The 24,278-nt window shown below is 34.3% G+C and overlaps 1 long non-coding RNA gene across 1 annotated transcript; it reads right to left on the reverse strand.

Moving 5' to 3' along the window:
• Positions 1 to 522: 522 nt before the first annotated feature.
• LOC145118651 (uncharacterized) lies at positions 523 to 2,256 on the reverse strand. The gene is made up of 4 exons (XR_013713392.1): positions 1,733 to 2,256; positions 1,267 to 1,412; positions 1,014 to 1,150; positions 523 to 646 (listed from the first exon to the last, which is right to left on the reverse strand). It is a non-coding gene; the product is annotated as an uncharacterized LOC145118651 (long non-coding RNA).
• Positions 2,257 to 24,278: the final 22,022 nt, after the last annotated feature.

The raw sequence follows: 24,278 nt of genomic DNA on the forward strand, positions 1-24,278 counted from the left end.
TATCCAAATCTCTTGCACCGTGCACCCAAGTTAAATTAACATTCTTTCAATTAAGAAACCTAACAATTAAAATTTGATTTTCAACAAAACCTAACATAATATTAACTACTTAAGACTAACAAGTAATTGAAATCCAAATTTTACTTGTTAGGTTTCTTAATTGAAAGAATGTTAATTTAACTTAGGTGCGCTGATTCGAATGAAATAAACTATGTTTAGCTTCTAATTATGATATAAAATATTTTTCTATGGTCATTAGAACCATGGATCAAATTACTCAAACCGCCAATTATCTCTCTCCCCAAACCAACACATTAGCATAGAGAAAGAAGCCTAAATTTAAAAGGCATGTTTCAATGTGATTTCCAGATTGAAAAACCAAAAGTGCTTGTAATTGTTTCCATTAAACCCTAGTTCATGTTTTGTTACTCCATAAGTAAATTTATCTACAAAAATAAAAAATTAAGAGCAACAATAAAATTAACTTCAAGAAGATCTCATAAAATTTGTATGTGAGAGCAATATATGTTTACCTGTACATGGAAAATTAGGGATTTGGGGCAAGAGGGTTGGTTCAAAATCATCTTCAGGCTTCTTTCATCCGATTCATTGATGATGGAACTTACTAACGTTTCATGTTTCCAACCTTCAAAGGTCATCAAGATCAATCAACATGAAAAAAGAGAAAAATAAATGTCAGCAATGGACATCAAACCGGTAAATCACCTGTTAGGGTCAAATAAAGTTTATTTTATATATTATTTCCTTAAAAAGTATATTTTGCAAAAATATCTCTAAATAGCAGTTTGAAAACATCATATTAGTTTTACATACGATTCTTAAGAACAATAACATAAAAAATCAAATATTGACCTTCTCCTTTAGAGGAAATCCAATATTCTATTGAATCTTTGGGAAACAAAAACTGGTTAAAACAACATTAACCAATAAAGATTATTCTTTTAACTTATACTAAATATGAAATAGAATTAGAATAGTTTTTTTTTGCTCACCTGTTACTAAGAACGGTAGTCAGAAATGTCAGTTGTCCCGGACAGAGGGTAGGAATAAACCATTACCAGCCCATTAAATACAACTTCAAATCAATCACGAGGATTAGAAGAAGCCTGCTGTCAATTGAAGCTAGTTACTGCACTTCCAAATCAAAATATTTGTAACCAAACAAGAATGTTATGAAAAATATAAAAATAAAAAAACGAAACCCTACGTTGAAAAAAAATGAAATTGTGAAAGGCAAACAGATACCTTTCTTTCTTCAAATTGGCAAGAAACTTCCATATTTCAGTTAGCATGAAGGCGTAACAGTTTGAAGTCGCTTTGTTCTGGTTACCTCCTACCTCCCCTGATGATTCTTTCCCCTCCGACCACTGTTTGGTTATTAACAATAACCCCTAATCAAATAGAATATAAAGATGAACCGAATCAAAACAGATAAAACAATATATGAGTTACTAAACCCTAACCAAATTTCTAGAGAACAGCGTAATCAATTAGTGGATTAGGTATCATCTTCTACTTTTGCACCAAATAGAATCACAAAGTGAAATACGTTTTGTGGTAACTACAAGAACAGATAGCATATATATCATCTTACAAAGTGAAAGCAAAAATTTTTTTATCCTTTAGTCTAGTGAACAAGATAAAAGACATTGGTCCAACAAAGAACCGATATCACATCAGTCTGTTACTATGACTTCGACAAAGAAATTACCTTCGATGTTTGAACCATGAATCGCTGGTTTTCATTCCCCTTCAAGACCAATCCCTACGATACCTAATAAATAAGGGATATCAACTGTGAAGCACCAACATGCAAACCCTTGAATTTGCAAGCATCATAAAGCATAAATAATACAATAATAAATTGAATTCAAACCTCACCTGAAGCGTTGTCTAGAGAGAAGTAGCAAAAAAAAAATAAGGAGACGAAATCTTTATATATATGAAAATCAATATAAAAAGATTACATTGAAACCCACATAAGCAGGAGGCGACTGAAGTTATTAATAGACGGTATTAACAGAGGGCGAGTCGGCAAACAGAAGTACAGGTGGTAAGGGCACGTTTCATTGGCGCTTCGAACCAAGAAGCTTTGGGGAAACACTCCACCGTCAAGAAGGAAAGCCCACCGCCAGGTCGGTATTACCTGATTTAGGGTGAGTCAGCAGCAAAGAATTAAGAAGAGGTGTCGATTAAAGGGGATGTGAGAGTGGAAAGCATCATTGGGAGAAACTACACCGACCACAAGGAAAACCCACCACCAAGTCTTCCATCTCAACGTGATGTCAGGCTGACCGGAAGCAAGCAGGAAGGCAGCTTTCATCAGCAAACGACGTCGTTTTGTGAATCCCATTATCACGTGAGGCTAATGTAGGGTTGAGCGGAGTTAAGAACGCAAACAATCAACTTACCTCAGGATGACGGAGTCATGAGGGTGCTCATCGACGTGCATACCTTAATATTGCAGAAGAGGGTTTCACATATAGGTAAATGATATATATATATATATATATATATATATATATATATATATATATATATGGGGATAGGGAATATACATTACAGCGCCACCTAAGCTTAGGTACTAAACCTCTAAAATATTTCGTTTTAACTTAGTAATTATACTTGATTTGGTTTTCAATTGGTAAATATATCGTCCCCGATAACATTTCTTTCCTACATTATCATTTTACCATCCTTGTTTTCCTTCCTCCATTATCGTTTATTATTTCACCCTAGTGAACAGTATTGTTTTCCACCGTCAAGAAAGTCGAATATAATCAATGTTCTTGCTTCCTTATCAAAAGTATTGCGTAAATCATGATTCTACATCTTGAAGTGTTAATCATGAATCCCCTAATCACAATCTTTATATAGTAAAACAACGTATTTTCATGAGGTTTAATACCTAAGCTTAGGTGGGGCTGTAATGTATATTCACTTTTCCCATATATATATATATATATATATATATATATATATATATATATATATATATATATATATATATATATATATATAGGTAAGTTCAACTAAGAAAATAAAAAAGGTTGATAATGGGGGAATCATTCTCAGCCACTCATTTAATCTAAGCATAAAAAGACACGGTGGCAAACTTGTAAATATGATAATAACCTTCAATCTCAAATACGTAACATCGATTTCTTTGTTGAATACTCCGAATTTGAATTTCCCAGATTCGCAAACGAACTCAGTTGGAATCAGAATTTCTTTGTTGTTCATAAAATTGGAATTGGAGTTCTAGACTCGCAGTCACAGTCGACATTGAAGGACTCGGAATCGGTACTCATAGGTTCCTAATCGGATTTTCGGAATCAAAATCAAAATGTGAAATCGATCAGACATAGGATGTCGCATCTGAAGTCGGAAGCTTTTGAAATTGGAACATATATTCTAATCGGAACAGTTCGCGTCTTGATTATCAGTATTACAAAGAAATCTGGAATCGGGATTTCAAGGTTTCAAAATTGAAAATCGGAATTTTTTTTGGAATGAAATGAAAATCGGAATTGCACGCTTCAAAGTCGAAATCGAAAGTATATGATAATTTGGAATTGATAACTTGAATTGGAAGTATCATGTTTTTAACATTTTAAAAAAAGTTAACTTGTATGCACTCCAACTGTTTGATGAAATGCATAAACTAAATTACCACGTTATATTCACATATGAATATGTTTTATGACCTGAATCAGTATATGATTATTAAAACAAAAAACAAATATGCAAGTCTGTATGTTATTCATATGTGAATAACGTATAAAAATTATATATACTTGTGAAAACACCTTGTAATATTCATATGTGAATATACTGTGTAATATTCATAAGTGAATATATCATCTTATATTCACAAGTGAATATACTATGTAAAATTCACATGTGATATACCATGTAATACTATGTAATATTCACATATGAAAATATCATATAATATTCATAAGTGAATATACCATCTAATATTCACAAGTGAATATACTATGTAATATTCACAAGTGAATGCATCGTCTAATATTTAAATATGAATATACTATGTTTATTATATGCTATATTTATATATGAATGATACTTAAATTATAAAAAAAATTAATCATATTTTTTATTCATAAGTGAATAACGAATGTACTGTAGTAAAAACTTAATGCATTTTTATTCACTTATGAATAACGATAGCTGAAAATATAATTTTTTTTTATTTTATCTTAAAACTATATCAATATGGATGCCTATTTGTAGCGAATAAAAATCATGAATTTTGGTATATTTAAAATCATTTTTCGATAAAAATAGCTTCTTAAAAATTAAAAAAAAAACGAAAAAAACTATGTTTTTGTATATATTAAGGTAATGATTAGCATAGTTTAAGGAAACATGTTTTGTTGGAAAACACATGTGTATTCCTTTCCCATTTCCGCTGGTATGACTGAGGCTTTTGCGGCAAAAATAAATGAGTGGCTGAGAATGATTCCCTCATTCTCAACCTTTTTTTCTCAATTGAACCCTCCTCTCTCTCTCTCTCTATATATATATATATATATATATATATATATATATATATATATAATTTTTATTACGTACTAATATCATAAAATTAAACCGTATATTTAGTCATCGAGGAAAGTCTCGATCTTTTTATCATCAACATCCCAATTATTTTCCAACTTTCGAATATGCAAAATGATAAGATCTAAATACAATCACTGATAATAATTCACCGCTCTGAAACAAGGATAAGACATGTGATCGGGATCAAAATTTCCAAAGGAAACAATGAGATGATATGGTTAAGATTGAGTGATGACTCAAAAATTATTGAGGATTGCGAGGACAAATATTTGTTGTAAGATTGAAAAAAATAAAATGTTAAAATTTAGTTTTATTTATCGTCAAAATTTCACTAGATAATATGACAATTTAATAATTATGTGAGAGATTTTGTAATTACATGTTTTTAGTATTATTTTGTTCATCGTGTTTACAAATATTATTATAACTGATTATTATATATGAAACATTCTTTTAACGCATATTATTAATCCCAATATATATTTTATTGAAACCGTTTTTTTTTGCGCGCGAGAGCGCGCGCGCGCGCGCGCGCGCGCGCGCGCACACACACACACACACATATATATATATATATATATATATATATATATATATATATATATATATATATTACTACTGCTACGTACTAATATCATAAAATTAAACCGTATATTTAGTCATCGAGGAAAGTCTCGATCTTTTTATCATCAACATCCAATTATTTTTCAACTTTCAAATATTCAAAAGATCTAAACACAATCACTGATAATAATTCACCGTTCTGAAACAACAACAAGACATGTTGTCGGGATCAAAATTTCCATAAGAAACAATGAGATGGTATGGTTAAGATGGAGTGATGACTCAAAACTCAGTGAGGATTGCGAGTACAAATATTTACCGTAAGATTGAAAAAAATTAAAAGATTAAAATTTAGTTTTATTTATCGTCAAAATATCGCGAGATGATATGACGTTTTTGTAATTTAGTTTTATTTAGTTTTATTTTCCGAAAAAGATTAAATGTTTGAAGGGTTAAACAAAAAAAATAGATTATAAATTTTTTTAAAAATGATGAATATAATATGATTCAAAATAAGATGATTGTAACGACCAAATATTTCAACCAAATTAAAACATTTTAATTCATTCAAAAACCATTAAGTTCATACATCTCGTTTTCAAAATAGTTTAAACATCAGAGTATCCCCCAGAACCATATCACATAAATCATAAAACATGAAGAGCGGTACGATCACGCCTTCAACTTGCCACGATCTCCTGAAGTACCTGAAACAATACACTGAAACTGTAAGCCCGAAAGCTTAGTGAGTTACCCCCAAAATACCAACCGCACATAAACATACTCATAACATATCACAAATAGAACAACCATGCACATCGGGTCTACTGTGTGACTGGTCCGCCCGTACCGGGCCTTCAGTCCACCTGGTCCACCCTCTGAGTCTAGCCATGTACATCGAGTCTACAGTGTGATTGGTCCGCCCGCACCGGGCCTTCAATCCACCTGGTCCACTCTCTAAGTCTATAGTATGACTGGTCCGCCCACACCGGGCCTTCAGTCGGCCTGGTCCACTCTCCGAGCCTCGGCACGTCTGGTCCGCCCTCTTGGGGCCTTCAGCCTATCCGGACCGCTCGCTGGGCCTTCGGAATATCCGGTCCGCCCTGGGTATGTTGGCCTACATCACAAAGCAGGACCCGCCTCAACCCAACCCCCGTCAAACAACCATGTGCAGATAAAAGAATTAATCACATAACAACTCCTTAACCAGACAAACAGTCTAACAGATCACATAGCATATCAACATCCTAACCAGGATTCCGACCTAACCGGTCACTAGCATAACATTACCCTATATACCGGGTACCGACCTTAACCAGGTCACTAACATAACATTACCCTATATACCGGGTACCGACCTTAACCAGGTCACTAACATAACACCATCCTAAATACCAAGATGCAGATCTAGTAAGGCAATAACATAACAAACAATACCCGGATTTCCATCCGATAAAGGGCCGACCTTGGTGCCGTAGACCCTGTTGATATAGTGAGGATAACTCACCTGAAATGAAGAACCGAACCACGGAAGCACACACCCGAAGCACTGCTCCAAACTCCAACACCTATTGCCATCAATGGACCATTGACATAAATAACCAATTACCATAACACCCTTGAAGGTCAAAGTCAAAGTCCAGGCCAAAGTTAAACTTCCTGACTGACCCTACTCGCCGAGTCAACCCGTTGACTCGTCGAGTCCTTATACTCTGAAAACTCTTAGAACACGACTCAACTCGCCGAGTCACCCCAAGACTCGTCGAGTCCAACGATCTCCGAGTCCCATCCTGTCCAACTCACTGAGTCACCCCTCGACTCACTAATCTGCGTCTTAACCAGAAGAGGTTAGGGGTTCTGCGACCTGACTCGCCGAGTCCAAGAACAGACTCGCCGAGTCCAAGGCAATCTTCAACAGACTCGCCGAGTTGTTCTTCCAACTCACCGAGTCCATGCACATGTTCATACAACTCGTCGAGTACACCCATGTGACTCGCCGAGTCTCTCCAGTTCTCAATCCATACAGAGGATTTTCGAGCCATGCAGGGGCTCTAATCCATAGATCCACTCTTCTACAGTCTAACCCTCACATAAAGTTGCAAACTTTACGTGAAACCAAGGAGATATAGGCCCAAAACACTCTAGGGCTAGGGTTCATGACAAAGGGGCTTTACCAACAACTCTTAGACAGAAGCTTTATGACATTTTGGACCATCACAAGCCTAGATCTGAAGTAGCAACCTCAGATCTAAGCCTCTAACTCGAAATAGCTCTCAATCATACCAAAAATGCCCCAAATCTCAAATGATAATAGATCTAGATGCAAAAGAGCCCAAGCAACAGATTATTACCTCCAAAAATAAGCTCCAACTGAAGTAGATCCCAGATCTCCACCACTCCTTTGCAGCAAACCTCTTGATCTTCAAGCCCCTTTCCAAGATTTTCTCCTCCAAAGCTCTATTCTCTCTATTAATGAAAGCTCACTCGATTCTAGGGTTTCTGGATCTCAAAAGGGTAGCAAAGAGGCTGAGGGTGGGTTATAATGTGCTTTATATATGGCACAACCCCCGGGATTAGGGTTTTCTCTCAGCAGCACCAACTCGTCGAGTCCAAGCCGCCGACTCGGCGAGTTGGCCACTTAAACCGCGATAGAATCCCGCTCTGACTCGGCGAGTAAGCGGACCTACTCGTCGAGTCCCTTTCCTAAATTTACACTTTTGGCCCTTCATTGAACAATTGAAATTTGGGGTGTTACAATGATTCAAAATATTTTTGATTAAAAAAAACAAGTGTTGATTCAAAATATTTATGATCCTTAAATTGTTATGATCTAAAAATATTTTGATTCAAATGTTTTATGATTGTTAATTATATCTTTTATGATTCAAAGTTAAATGATTCAGAATATATAATGATCCAAAATTTATTTTTTTAACAAAAACTTTATTTAATTGAATATATTATTGAATCAAAATCATATAATTCAAAAATGATATGATCCAAAATATAATTATTTAAAATAATTTGATTCAAAATTTTATAATCCAAAAATAGTATGATTCATATATAATATGAACGGAAAATATTATAATGCCTAATATTTTTATTATTTAAAACTTTATATATTTTAAACATTGAAAACTCGAACTGATATTTAGTTTAAAAACAAAAAAAAATCAAAAAAATAAAGAAAAATCAAAAAAATCAAATGGTGGACGGTGTCGTTTATTGTTTTTTAATAGTATCAGAAATATCTTGGATACACAATCAACATCCTATGTCGTTTATTTTTGGTCATCATATCCATGTGCAAAACGAAAATATATATCATAAAAATTTTACACAATCAACATCCATATCCAAAAAATTGATTTTCATCACACTATAATTTCTGCTTCAATATCTAAGGGTGGACGGTGTCATTTTTTTTAGTAGTACCAGAGATATTCGTGATACGTCCAAGATGATGGCTCCTCACAAACTGGTTTTGCTGATTTGTAACATTCAGCGGGTTATATAACTCACTCTGTCTTTTTCCACTACTTATACATTATGCTTATTTACTTGTACCGTATGTAGTTTTTTTTATGTTTTTAATTAAATAGGTTGAACGAGTTGAGAAAGATGAGTTTTCATTGGAAATATGTAAGAGATAAAGAGAAAAAAAACTGATGTAAAAATGATATGACAAGTTGGTTGAGAGATAGACACCCTCCATCCTAATGGTTTCCTTATCGAAAACGAATATGACATTGATGAAGGTTTCATTACTTAGGCGGGCTAAAGGATGTCTAAAATGTTTTACCTATGAAAAAAATGTGACACATAAGCACCACATAAACTTTTATCATTTTTACCACACTTTGCCTATGAGGGGTGTGGTGATATTTTTACTTTTGAAATAATAATAAAAAAAAAAAACTTAAGTTTGCAACCACTAATTAACAGCTAATGGAACACATGGACACTTACCTTCGAAATAAAAGCCCTAAGCATTCAATGTGTACCACAGATAACATACCGTCGGTAAAACATAAAACAAAAGAAAGAAGACGGTGTTCTCCGTCGGTAAAATTAGGTGCCACGTAGGCATACCAACGGTAAAAACCTTCTTACACAGTATGATATTTATTGTTTAATTAAGGTGGTGAATAAATTTAACTAGGTGTAGTGCTTCTACGACTCACTAGAGACAGTTTCTAGATATGGGTCTTGATTAATGAATCTCCTACAACTCAAGTTTGTTTTTATTATGTCAGCGATATAAAATGATGACATGTCTTATTTTTTTATTTATTTATTTATTATTATTTTTTTTAACGAGGCTTTCTTATGTGTCAATCCAGTCATCATTTGATTACTTGGCATCTAAAACCAATTAATGTCAACTTTAAATATAAATAATTTAAAATTTCATTATGATGTTGTGTATGCCTTGGTTTCATAATGAGTAAAGTTCAAATTTCATAATGACAGTGTCCACAGAATCATGGACGGAATTTGTAATTATTCTAAAATTATATGTTAAAATCATGGTTGTATCATGTTTTTTTTTCACTCCTAACATGACTTGTAAAATGTAAATCGTGCAAAAACATGTGGCCCCACCTAAATTTATTATGTAAAAGTACATGGTTTACTTTTACAAGTGTACCAATTGATGTTTGATCAAATAATTTTATATTTATATATTTGACTGTTTATTCTCACCCGAATGCATGTAACTATACTGTTTGTTAGAACATTTTATTAAAGTAAATGCACTTTTTTCTCGAATCATGTGATATATAGAGAAAATATCCATTAGTTAGGCTTCATAGTTTGGTTGTTCGAGTTTGAAAAGTTTATATATGCTTTTCACATTAAATTCTACATATCTATCCAAAACGAGATGCAAGTTGTTTTTTCGTTGAGCCTTGATCCAACTGATGAAAGAGTCTCTCAAATCGAATGTGCAATTATGTTTGGGTTAGAATCATGTGTACTTTGACAACAGAATAATCTTATTATTTAAAAGCTGTTATTGTTTTTACGAGCTTAAAATAATACGGGCAATCATTATATCTTGAGTACTATATATATTCTCATAAATTTACAACAAACAGCACTTGTCAAATCAATATAATTGTTCTTACTACTGTGCATTTTCGATCTTGAAGAGATATATCGATAATCACTCGCATATGCTTTGAATACGTATTGAGAAAGGAAGTTTCCTAACTAATAATATGCTTTGAAGAGATCAATCCAAACCCCAATAATCCAACACTTTGTGGGTAATTTTAGTGCCAATCACTTTCTAGTGTAATGAAATTTACAAGAATTATCATTTAAGTCTTGATTTTAAACATGTTAAGAGTTGCGAAGTACATACTTGTATAAAACGCGTTTGATCTTGGTTCGTCCAAATTACGAGGGTCCTAAGCATGGACAGATTTAGGGGGTTCCCGAGGTGGCCGGTGCAACCCTCAAATTTTGCAGCAAAATGTTATATTTTTTTTGGGGAATATTATGGTATAATGTAAATTTTTCGACGTGCTACCCTTAAAATTATGTGTGCTACCCCTGAGATATTTTCATTCTCCGTTACTGGTCCTAAGGCAGTGCCCCTAGCGGGTCCAATGGGCAACCCCATGGTATGAGTAAAATCAACATTTAATGTTGATTGATCTTATTTTTGGTCATCAAAAGAATTAGAAAAGCTATAAAACCTTAGTTTGTTGTCTCATATCAATGCTTTGATACGATACTGATCATTGAAATATTATCTTCATAATTTGGATGTCGTATTACCCATGCATAGGGTCGAAATATCAAATTCAAAAAGTGATTACATGATCTTTTAAAAAGATCCAGACTATTCATCGATTTTAGCAACTTTGTTCTCCTCCTCTAAACCCTAACACGTTTAGCATTATGAAAGATTAATATAGAAAGACATGCTCAGTTTAAATGATTGAAATAACAATCTTAATATATTTAGTCTAAACATAATACTGTATTATTAACAGTTCTTTATTTTATCGTGTTTTTATCAAATCATGCAATAAATAGGCGTCAGCACCCCTTGTCTCATGGCCAATAAATAGGAAATAACTAATAATATTATCTTCATAGTAGCGAAGGTGATGTTCAAATTTGAACATAGAGACCTTATTTATGACTACCCAGTACCCACCTCATATAATTAAGAGCTCGAGACTAGTGTCAAATCAAAATAAAACATGAACTTCAAACAATCAAAGTCGAGATTGCCTCAAGCCGACATAAATTCACAAGAAAATATTTGATATATCCAACATGAAATAAAATGGTTTAGCTTCATGTGTCAAAATCAAGTTTAAGTGAGAGAAAAAACAAGAAAACGTCTATTTGTGGTTACATACATTGTTTCTTTTTCATAGAAAGAACCCTAATTCCTACTTTTCAAATGCTAATCGATTAAAATAACTAATGGTTAAATTGTCATTATCATATATTAGTATATAATTTCATTTAGAATCATTTGACTTTTAAGATAAAAACGTATTACATTAAAATGTATATACTAATAAATCTATATAAAAATTTATTAAATGCCAGCATGAGTTGTCATCGAACTTCATATTCGCTAACATGCAACAAAAAACCAAATATTTGCTAACAAAGCAAAATATCAAAAAATGAATAACATGAATGACATTCATGTGACACTAATCACATCAATGTGACATATTTGATAAGGAACACTTGAAAATTAAATTGATTCAAGTTCGAATTCTACGTGCTGTAACAAAATATAAAATTTCCGTTAAATTAATTTTTTTAATCTTAAAATGTCATCTACAATATAATTATTTTTAACAATTATATATTTTTCTCTATCTATTTGAAATATTTCAAAAAGCCACCTAATCTAATTATCATTTTCAAACTCACGTCATAATTAATATTGGTTAACTACATATTTTTAATAAATTGATAATAATAAAATATATGTTTAATTTTAATTTGTATATTTAATAAAAATAGATTAATTAGTTAAAAATAAAAAAAGTAAAGTTTTAAATATAATAAAAAAGGTAAAATAAAAAATGACATTGAAATGAGAGGTAGCATACCATTATAAATAATAAACACTACAAGAAATTAAGGCATTACTAGCGATGCAATTAGCGGCGGCATGGGTTTTTAACGGTGACGATTACCACAACTAACGCACCAATTGTTGATTTCTGGCCAATACAGGTTCTATTTATTGTGATTTTGGATATTAGTTGCAAAATCTATGTGTATTTGATATATGTATTTCAATTTGGTGTATATATGTGAGAATGTATATTTATTTGGTGTATATATGTGAAAAAGTGTATTTGGTGTATGTATTTGTGTATAATATGTATGTGAATGTATATGTATTTTGTGTATATGTGGTATCTGTGTGTATTTGATATATGTATATGAAAATTTGTGTATTTGATATAAGTAGGATGCTATTATCTATGTATGTGAAAGTATGTGTTTTTGGTATAAGTATGATGCTAATGTTTGTTTGATATATGTATTGAGAATGTATGTGTATTTGGTGTATATATATATATATATATATATATATATATATATATGTGTGTGTGTGTGTGTGTGTGTGTGTGAAAGTATGTGTATTTGATGCTATTATGTATTATGTGAAAGTATGTAGTTTGGTATAAGTAGGATGCTATTATGTATGTATGTGTATTTGGTGTATATGTATGTGTATTCAGTATAAGTAGGATGCTATTATATATATATATGTAAATGTATGTGTTTTTGGTATAAGTAGGATGCTATTATATATGTATGTGATTTTGGTATAAGTAGGATGCTATTATTGAAAAAAAAACAATTAAAGTAGGATGTTATTATTGAGAATGCTATTTTTTGTACAGGAAAAAAACAATGTGGATTCTAAAAGAACAAATAAAGTAGGATGCTATTATTGAGAATGCTATTTTTTGTAAAAAAAACAATATGGATTGTATAAAAAAAACCAAATAAAGTATGCTATTATTGAGAATGTCATTTTTTGTAAAAAAATAATAATAATAAAGTAGGATGCTATTATTGGCAATGAAATGAGTATTTGTAATAGAAATTGTATCTGGATTTCTTATAATTTTCAGGAAATGGCGTCGATATGGCTTTTGTTTTTGTACACCATGGTTTTTGTTATGGGTCGTTGACATAGGGGTGATGGAGTTGAGGACCCACCTTTCCCAGGAGGTAGATGTGTTGGTCATTATGAGCAGGATGATAAGTCTTATTATGAATTTTTATTTACTATTTTTATTCATTTCTTATAAAATACTATTTCTAATAATTTTTAATTGTATTTGTAGTTGTGCCACACAGGAGAGTCCGAGGAAAAGCGAAAAACATTAAGATCGAAAGAGAGCTCTTACAGAATAAGGGAAAACCGATTGACATGAAATATGATAATGATATGACATATGATCCCGTAGGAGAGCTGAAAGACATGTTTTCACACGAAGTTGGGAAAAATGTGGTGGATGGTCCCTTTTGATAAATGGACTTGGAAAAAAGTTTCCCCCGTAATAAGGGATACAGTAAAACAACATTTAGGGGTAAATTATTTATATAAGAATATATTATATGGTTAATTATGACAGGTTTTTACTTCGCTAACTTTTTTATTTTTATTTTTATTTTATTATTTTTTTTATAGACAACGTTTGATTTGGATCGGATGTCCCAGGATCCAGACGCTGCTATGCTGTTAGAGAGTTTTGAAGTGGCTTTGTTAAAAGGTTATCGAGAGCGTAAAGTTGATGCAAAAGAATATTTTTTGAACGTCGGAGGGTATGAGGATATCTCGAGAGCATTAACCAACCCCATATTATATGGGGGTTAATAATTGGAGGAAATCAATTGAGTATTTACACACGTACTATATATGTAATTATTTATTTAAAATATAATCTAATTTTTAATGTTAAACAGAACCTGAAGAGTGTTGAAACGTTTCGCAAGCCTCATAGCGATAGGAATGGTGTATTTTGTTAGTGTCGAGGTGTAACAACAATATGTAAGTATTTATTATAATTTTATCATATAATTAAATGTTTATTTATACTTAATTATTAATCACTTTTGGAAAACACAGAATCGGTTAGTGGAAGAGCTCTTAGAACAAACATAAGGACCAGAAGGTGAACGAGAGTTAACACCCGCTCAAGAAAGAGCTAGTTTCGAGAGAGTTTTAGGTGAACGATGTGACCATATCAGAGACATTGGGCGAAAACCTTCTTCCATCCCACCGATTGCACAACCATCACAACCACCACCACAATCATCACAACCATGAAAGGTAAAACAAGATGATTTAATTTCAATAAATGCATGTTGATTTGGTAATTTTGGTTTGTGGTGAATATTTTCTAAAAGCTTTGGTAATTGGTTTTTTGTCCCAAATGCAAGAAATAGCAATGTACTTTAGGTTTTCGTCTTAATTTAAAAATAACAATGTACTTTGGCATCAATAATTGCATGTTGATTTGGTAATTGTGTATTTGTCCCAAGTGCAAGAAATAGCAATGTACTTTTGGTATTTCTTATATTTAAGTGCAATAAATAGCAATATACTTTGGTATTTCTTATATTTAAGGTTCTTTAGCACAAAAAAGTAGATTATTTAATTTCAAAGTCTCTTGTATCTATATAATGATTAATAAATACATGTTGATTTGGTAATTATGTTTGTAATTGTGTTTATGTTTTAAGTGCAATAAATAGTAATGTACTTTGGTATTTCTTGTATTTAAGGTTCTTTAGCACAAAAAAGTAAATTATTTAATTTCAAAGTCTCATATATCTATATAATGATCAATAAATGCATGTTGATTTGGTAACTGTGTTTATGTTTTAAGTGCAAGAAATAGCAATGTACTTCGGTTTTTTGTCCCCAGTTAAAAAATAGCAATGTACTTTGACGTCAATAAATACATATTGATTTAGTAATTGTGTTTTTTCCCAAGTGCAAGAAATATGAATGTACGTTGGTAGTTTTTGTTTATGTTTGATAATTTAACTTATAAGTTTATATATGTTGTTATTTATTATGTAGTTGGAAATCTTCGGGCAATGCTCAACGATCTGGCGTGTAGGGAGGAAATTTATGCGTTTTTTCAATCGGGGAAAGATCAATGAGGAAAAGACGGGAACAAAGATGATGGTTCGTCGGATAATTAGTTTGTGTTTTGTATATTAGACTTGTTGTGACACTTTGGTACTTGTTGTAATTATAAAACTTTGGTTGTTTATTTTGATATGAAATTAATTATAACATTATTTTGTACATAATCGGATGTTATTATGTAACTTTTTTCGGCATTTAATGTCATTATGTATCGGTTTTTTTGCACTGAAATATGAATACATATTGATAATTTAACTTATAAGTTTATATATGTTGTTATTTATTATGTAGCTGGAAATCTTCGGGCAATGCTCAACGAACCGGCGTGTAGGGAGGAAATTTATGCGTTTTTTTCAATCGGGGAAAGATCAAGGAGGAAAAGACGGGAACAAAGATGATGGTTCGTCGGATAATTAGTTTGTGTTTTGTATATTAGACTTGTTGTGACACTTTGGTACTTGTTGTAATTATAAAACTTTGGTTGTTTATTTTGATATGAAATTAATTATAACATTATTTTGTACATAATCGGATGTTATTATGTAACTTTTTTCGGCATTTAATATAATTATATATCGGTTTTTTTGCACTAAAAATCGTTGATTTAAAAAAAATGGAAAATGTTCTTACCAACGACAGAACAAATTATCGGTGATAATATCATTAGCAGCGACATAGGGTATTACCAGCGACATTTTGAGAAATAGCGACTGTTGGGCTTATTAATGTGTTGTGTCAATTGTATATGCTAGAATAGTCTCATTTATACCGGTTCGGGCCTGTCCATCCGTGATTATTGCTTTCTAGGGTTAGACTATTTAATGTGTATACATGTATCTTTTAGGGTTAACGATTGTATTGCCCTACCAAGCTCTCAAAGAGAAGTTCACGTAAAACCCTTCTAGAGCTTTGATAATTAAAGCATTCGACACCACATTGATCTTCATTGTTCTTGTCACTTAATTCACATCTATATACAATCTGTCGATCCTAGAATTTATTGATTCAATAATTGGTATCAGAGCAGGAGATAGTGTAACTCAATCACTACTCTTCTGTCGAGTTCAATTAAGGGTTTGTGTTTTTCTTGGATCTGTTCTCGTCGTCTCTATCGTTTCTATCGATTGTAGACGTCATATCCGAATCTTTGGGTTTTAACCCTAATACTCGAAGTTTCGTTTTACACATCTGATTCTATATCCGTGTTTTTATGAATCTTTGACATCATGCAGAACGAAGATCCTCATACTTTATCGTTCAATCTCTCTAGCAGTATTGGATCCACAACTAGGATTCCAATCCTCTTCCCTCATTATTATGAAGTCTGGGCATTGCACTATGAAGAGTATGTTCTAGGTATTGAAGAACATGGTTCAACCATATGGCAGGCGATGACTCAATATACTTTTTCGCACACTACAACCAGGAAGGTTATCAAGACTCAGGCTGAGTACAACGCTCTTCTTGTTGAGCGCACTAATGTTCCTCAAGATGAAAAAGAAAAGCTGATGAGCAACATCAAGGCGATGAGAATAATACGGTTTGCTCTTCCACCGGATACTTTTCGCCTCGTGAGTGCATGTACTACTGCTAAGGAAATATGGGACAGATTGAAGGAGTTGTATTATGGAGATGCTGATCTAGAATACTCTTTACAAACAACTCTTATGTCTGAGTTTGGTTCATTTGTTCAGAAACCTGACGAGAAGCTTGATCAAACGTTCAATTGCTTCAACCACTTGCTGAGTAGAATGCTCAAATATAATCTTGAGCGACTGGTCATTAAACAGAAAGTGACGTTCATGAATGGCCTTAGGTCAGAATGGAAATCGATTGTGTCCACTGTGAAGGCACATGAACAATTCAAGAGTTATTATTTACCAAAGCTTGTGGGAATTCTGAGATCCCATGAAGATGAAGCCACGAAGGAGGTGGAGATTGTCTCTGGCATGAGATCCCTTGCATTGGTCGCGAAGGGAAAGAAGACGACTGAAGAAGATTCAGAATCTGATTTTTCAGAAAGTGAAATCTCCACTGAAGACAAGGCACTATTGGTTTCAAATCCTAAGAAATTCTACAAGAAAAATTTCTCTCATTTTTGAAACAAAAACTGGAAGGGTGGCAATTCCGATTTCGAAAAGGCTAGAAATGAGGGTTTCAAGAACTCTAAACAGATGAAGAGAAAAAGGAGAAAAATGTTCTTGGTGATTCAGGCTACAATTGCAATTACTGTCCTGGCAAAAAACACTTTGCCAAAGAATGCATGCTAAGGAGGATGAATGAGAAGAAAGAATCTGAGAAGGATGAGGCTTACTATCTTCAAAATATTGAGGAGATTCGGAAGACGAATGCATCAAATGTGAAGCCAGCATTGATCGTGCAGGAGGGAAGTGATGAATTTGGACGAGTCGAGGTTTGGTCAATGGAATCAGAAGATGATGAAGTCAGAAAGCCAACCCATGGAGGGTGCTTTGTTGTTAATTCAGAAATGAAGAGTGTTGAAGGGAAATGCTTAATGGTTCAGAACAGCGTCTCAGAATCAAGAGGGTATGCTACTGACGGCGGTCAAGCATCCAAAATCTGTTTCGCTATAAAGACTGTTTCAGAGTAGGTGTCAGAATGCGAGAGGGTCATCGATAAGTTACACTCTATACATAAATCTCTTAAAATACCCGAGTCTCGTTATGATTCAGAACTAGACGATTTATAATATACTGTTTCTAATTTTAGTGATAGTCTGAAAAGAACTCGTCTAAGTAATGCTAATCTAAATGATCAACTCAGCATGGTAACATTTAAATGTGAAGTGAGGAGGTTAAGGATAGAGAATTTGGAAGTTGAGCTCAATAGATCGAGAGATGACATTATTTATCTATATAGAGACAGTTGTGCTTTGTTAAAACAAAGGAGCACTGTTTTTTAATTGCCAAGCGTTTATATTTCAACATTACTCAATTGCATCTTGATTGTGAAATAGGAAAAGGATTACACAAAATGATTTTGCCCTTTCTTGAATTGAAAGAGGATGAAATCGATGCAGAATGTTATAAGTGTGAATCCATCGTTTCTTCTGATGATGTTTCAGATTCATATAGAATTGGACTCGAGAAAATAGAAGATTACATTAAGTCCAAAGAACACAAAAATATGTTGAAACAAATGTTAAACGATAAGGACAAAGAAGAAATCAAACAAAATTCTATGCAGAAGTATGACTCATTGTGCAATAAATTGAGTTCGGAAAATGCTTATGAACATGAGAATTTTTCTGAATTTGACGAAAGCGAAATGAGTGAAATTTCTATAGAGGATGAAGTTGATTGCTTAGAGTTTGTACAAAATAATCTTGAACCAAGAAAAAGTTGATTTCTGAAAATTCATTTGAATTCATTCGTGTTGTAGAAAATAAAGGTTCAAGTGTTTTGAATGAAAAAGCCATAGTTTTTCCAAAAGTACAAACTGTTCCGAATCAATTTTTCGTAAAAAATGGTCTGGACAAAAATGATACATCAGAACTAACGTCCCTAGTTAACGATGATAATGCTGATGGGTGTGATGAATTCTTCTGGTCTGGGCCAATAGACAACGCAGACGAAACAAAAGGTCTTTCCGAAATGACCTCATGGAAAACAAAAGGAAAATACGTTTTGGAACCACTGAATCGTGTAGACCTTCGTTACAATCAGGTAGGGCCAAGTGGTACAAAGGATGTTCCCATTGAAACCTCTTCTTAACAACATGAAATGCCAGTCATAAAAGAGAAACCTAAGTTAACGTTTATATGTCTGCTGAAGAAATTGTTGCTAAGAAAAGGTAGATGAATGCTAGATATAGGAAAAACTTACAAGAAAGAAAGCGTTTTTGGAAAAATAAGAATTTAGCTCAAAGTTTTGCTAATTCAGAAAGAACTTTAAATCAAAACAAGAATTCTTCATAAATTTAGAAACCAAAAACAAATTCCTTTTCAAAACCAAGGATTTCAACTCCACACAGTTCAAAATCACATGCTTCAAAACCATTTGAAAACCAAAACTCTAAGCTTTCTCCGGAAACTCAGTTTTCAAAAGCTAACATCCCACCAAAAGATGTTAAAGGAAAAAGTAAGGTTGTTTCGGAACTGAAGATTTCTCTCGGGAAAAATGAAGCTAATGTGAAACAGGAGCAAAATCAATTTTCAAAACAAATTGCTCCAAAATTTAAAGAAAAGGATCAACGAAAATCCACTTTTGTTGAACTTAATCTTTGTGATAACAAAGCGGATGTGTTCAAAATTAAAAAGGGGAAGAATCATGCTTCGAAACGAAAATCTTTTTGGGTTGATAAGACTCAGATATTTCCTATTCTTAAGAAATCCTCACAAGGACCCAAGATGGTTTGGGTACCTAAATCTCTCTAATTCTTTCAGGTAATGTGTGACGAACAGTACGATTCCAAATGGTACATTGATAGTGTCTGTTCTCGTCACATGACTGGAAGGAGAGAAGAATTACGAGGATACAGATCGTTACAAGATGGCGGTCGAGTGAAGTTTGGAAACAATGATAACGGAAAAATCAAAGGCTACGGGATGATTACGAATGGAGAAGTTTCTATTCGGAAGGTAGCTTATGTAGAAGGCCTGCAACATAATCTATTAAGTGTTTCGCAATTGGTTATAGGTACAGGGCTGAAAGTTTCGTTTGATGATGACGGTTCAGAGATTATTGAGAAGAAATCCAAAGCAGTTTTTCTTCTTACAAAAGCATCCGTTTTTCTTCTTACAAAAGCATCTTCGGGTGACAGTTGGCTATGACACCGAAGGCTTTTCCATCAAAATTTCAAGGATATCAAGAAACTCGTACTAGGCGATATTTTACGAGGTCTACCCCATCTGAAATTCAACAAAGACCATCTTCGTGCTACCTGTGAGTTTGGAAAGCAAAGTAGGAAGAGTCACTCAACCATCATCAATACCAAAATAATCAAGCCACTTGAATTAATGCATATTGACTTGTGTGGACCATTTTCCATCGAAAGTATTGGTGGTAATAAATATATTTTGGTTGTTGTTGATTATAATTCAAAATTCACTTGGGAATTCTTTCTTAAATAGAAATCAGATGCCACTCCGAAGCTGAAAGACTTCATCTAGCAGATAGAGCTTCAATTACGAAAGCCTATTTGGGACATTCGCAGCGATAACGGTTCAGAATTCAAATATCACGCGTTTGAATAATTCTTAACTTACAAAGAGATATCTCACAACTTCTCTGCTCCTTACACTCCTCATCAGAACGGTGTGGTTGAAAGATGAAACCGCTCTCTTTGTGAATCTGCAAGGACGATGTTATCTTTTGCGAATCTTCCTCTCTACTTCTGGGCTGATGCTATTGCAACTGCTTATTTCACGCCGAACCGTCCTTTTATCAATAAAATATTCTTAATTACACCTTATGAAATACATAACAAGTGCGAGGACTTGGTCGATGCCATTTCTGACCCCCAACACTTTGAACCTTGGTTCTGAAACCAACGATCTTGGTGATTCGCTTCCGAGACCATACTTCTTTTTGAGGACGTGCGTTAACAGAATAAAACGTTCTTAATATCTATCTCTCTCTCTTTCTGTTATGATGATAGTATGTGGATCATCATTTGGATGAAGAGGAGCGAATTTTATGTAGAATTTTCCGAATGGAGAGATTTGAAGATCGATTTGGTCGGAGTCTTGAGTGGGAAGAACGAAGTACATGAAAGGGAAATGTCGAGGTCATGCATGATCCCTTCTCATAAGAGGGGGATATGCCCAATAACGGATCCAGGTTATCTTTCAAGGCTTGAATCCTGATGCTTTCTTCCAGTGCTTGATCTATCTACTCTTGGGACCAACCCTCAGACTTTTTGAATGTCCTCACTGGGATGCTAGGTTCTGAAGCAATTTTCTTCCCTTTATCTTGAGGTGGCTTGTTTAAGTCAGCAATGACTTGTTGTACCATTTCTAAAATGATGAATTCTAGAGGAGGAGTGATCAGTGGCTCTTCAAGGAGATCATCTGGTTTCCGAGTAGGAGAAACTTCATCGATCAGAACAATTCTCGGAGCTGGGATTGGAGGCAACATGGATTGTGTAGCTCGGAAGGCGTAAACAGTTAGTTTGGTCTTGATCTTTGTCATTTCGCGACTTCATTAGAGCACATCTTCCAAGGATGATGGCCAAGAAACAGCAGACCATATCCTCTTTTCTTCTTTCGAAAGAACCTTTGCTGGATACTCCCTGGAGGCTTGAAGTCTAACTACAACATTTTTTTATTTAATCTTCATCTTCTTCAACATATGTTGAATGAGGTTTCATGGATTCAACCTGGATCAAGTCTTCATCATCTAATTCATCTCGGAGAGTGAATTCTGAGACAGGCTTCCATTGGATTGTTCTACCCCTACGACTTGGTCCTTCTCTCCCTCTTGCGTCGGAAGGCCCAACATTCGATGCAAGTCTAGCATTGGCTTGAAATTCTGTTAATCTTTCGAATACTCTCTGAAAACTCATGTTGACTTGTTTAGAGAGAGTATCGTAGGCTTCAACAGTGGGGGCTTAGGATTTGAGGTGATCAAACAGAGAGCCCAAGGTTGTGAGCATTTCATCAAATTTATTGTTCGGAACATCAACAATGTTCCAACATGCTCGGAGCAGCTTTATCAGGACTTGTTGCATTATTATGTTCATTTCATCCTTCTTCTTAATCTCCTTCTCCAACCTTTGGATTTTTTTTTCATGACGCACACGAGTTTGCTTGATCAATTCGTTGGTTGCATTGATCATGTCATAGTGAATATTGAGCATTGTAGTCGTGGTGGAAATGTGGTGATCAAGGCTATCATTTTACTTCTGTTCGACTTCCTCCAAGGTATGCTTGAATCGGAGAGAGATAAGCTGATCAAGTTGATTTGCTCGTTCAACTTCCGAGGGGCCAACTGCTTTGATCTCGGAAAGAGATTTAAGAATAACGTCAAGTTTGGAGTCGAGGCTGGTGACATTTATCGATCAAGCTTTGAGTCAAGTTAAGCCACAGTCTTGTCAAGAGAATCGACTTTGGAGACAACACTTGCCACATTGTCTCGGAGTTCTAGCAGGGCAAACGACTTCGTGATGTCTTCATCCGAGGAGCCGGTGTCCGAGGTAGAACTCTCAGATTTATCATCTTTATTATGACCATCTTTGGCATCATGTGGTTTGGAAGGAGAGGGATTTGTCTCCGTTTTGTTGCCTTGATTGGGATTCGTTTTAGCTTCGTTTCCTTGACTGCCTTGAGCATTGGCATCAACTTGTATTTTTCTTCTCATTGTTCCGAGGAGGACGAGGAAAGGCCAAAATCATAAACTGGCTTGGAAGAGGATGACTTCTGCAAAGACTTAAATGTTGAAAATAATGGAAGAGCACCAACCAAAGCGCTATCATCATCGAACATGAATTCAGTGGAGTGTTCTTCATCGGAGGGAGGCTTGAAATCTTCTTCACGTGGAGACTTCAGAGGAGGATCAACCAAAATGATTGTTAGATCGGGAACGTCTCCTGCAACTGTAGTCTTGGCTGGTTCGGAAGAGATAAACTCTTGATCTGTTTCTTCATCACTTGGAGGTGAGAATGGCAGATTGCTTTGGATTTCACTATGTTCAATACCTGCACCATATTTTTGGGAAGATAGGGGTGGATTATGTTCAGACTCCCCGTGAGGGTGTGTTTGTGTTTTTGAAACTCCGAAGGGTACTTCGGAAGAGTGGACAGGAGGGGTTAACGGATGTCCAGAGTCAGACAGAATGTCAATATGTGATTCTTTTTGAGAGGAACCACTGACTTTAGTTCTCTTTTTGGATGGAGCTTTAGAGGGTGATGTTTTTTGTTTGGCCATCTTTTTCTTTCGGCCAGCAGTGGAAACTGGTTTTTTCACATCCAAGGGTTGGTCATCCGAGACTGGGGCAGATTGTTTTGGGTCGTACGTAATCGTGGTCTCTAAATGGTGTTTGAGAAAAATAGAGTTGGATGGAAGTGTTGACAACATGTGTTGTGGCAAATGACGAATAGGTCCAAAGGAGGTTTGGTTCGGAAGCCTATATGTTCTAATGGCCTTGAAAGAAAGATATACCTCTTTAGGATCGGAGTTGATGGGGATGGATTCTCGTCTTTCTTCATAGAGCTGTTGAAGTGTCAGAGCCTAGAATCGCGGACTCAATATTTCATTCGGTTTCCTCGTGATGGCAAACTTCCAAAAGTCTTGCCATAGTACCTCGGTCAAGTCGACATCGTTGCTTCGTCCGGAGTAGATGCTATACACAACGTAGAACCAGTCCTTACTCATGGTTTCAGTTCCACCGTGCTTCCCTAATAATCCTCGAAGGATTAGATGCATCAACACGGTACATAGTCCAGGAACCGTCGATTTCTTGAACTATTTGACTTTGAATTCACAGCTATACCCAATTTCATTCAGAAAGGTCTGAAACTCTTCAGAAGTGGGTTCTTGAACTTGAAAACCCTTGGGGTTTTCTGGGATTCCAATTGCTTTCAGAAATGTCTTCTTGTGCATAGGGAGGAACCTGTCACTTGTGATTTTGGTTTCAAGAACACCATCTTCGATCTTGATTCTTTCAAATGTAGTGTGAAGAATGCGTAATGGAAGTTTAGCGTTTGGAGTTTTGGTAAGTGGAACAACAATGGGGTAATGGGAGATGAACTCGATCATCACTCGAATGGATTCATCGTAATCCATGAGGTCGAGTGAGAAAAGTTGGGTAGTTTCTTTGAGAATTGGTTCAGTGGATGATGAGGATGCAGAACCCTTTGATGATTTCTTCTTAGTTGCAGGTTTTGAGGTTTCAGGAACATTTTGAGAGGACGCCATTTGTTTTGGTCAAAATTACACAAGTATAAATCAACCAAATTGAATGAGAGGTTGTGA

This window comes from Lactuca virosa, chromosome 6, assembly GCF_052849685.1.
Source record: "Lactuca virosa cultivar CGN04683 chromosome 6, Lactuca_virosa_CGN04683_v6, whole genome shotgun sequence".
NCBI lineage: Eukaryota > Viridiplantae > Streptophyta > Magnoliopsida > Asterales > Asteraceae > Lactuca > Lactuca virosa.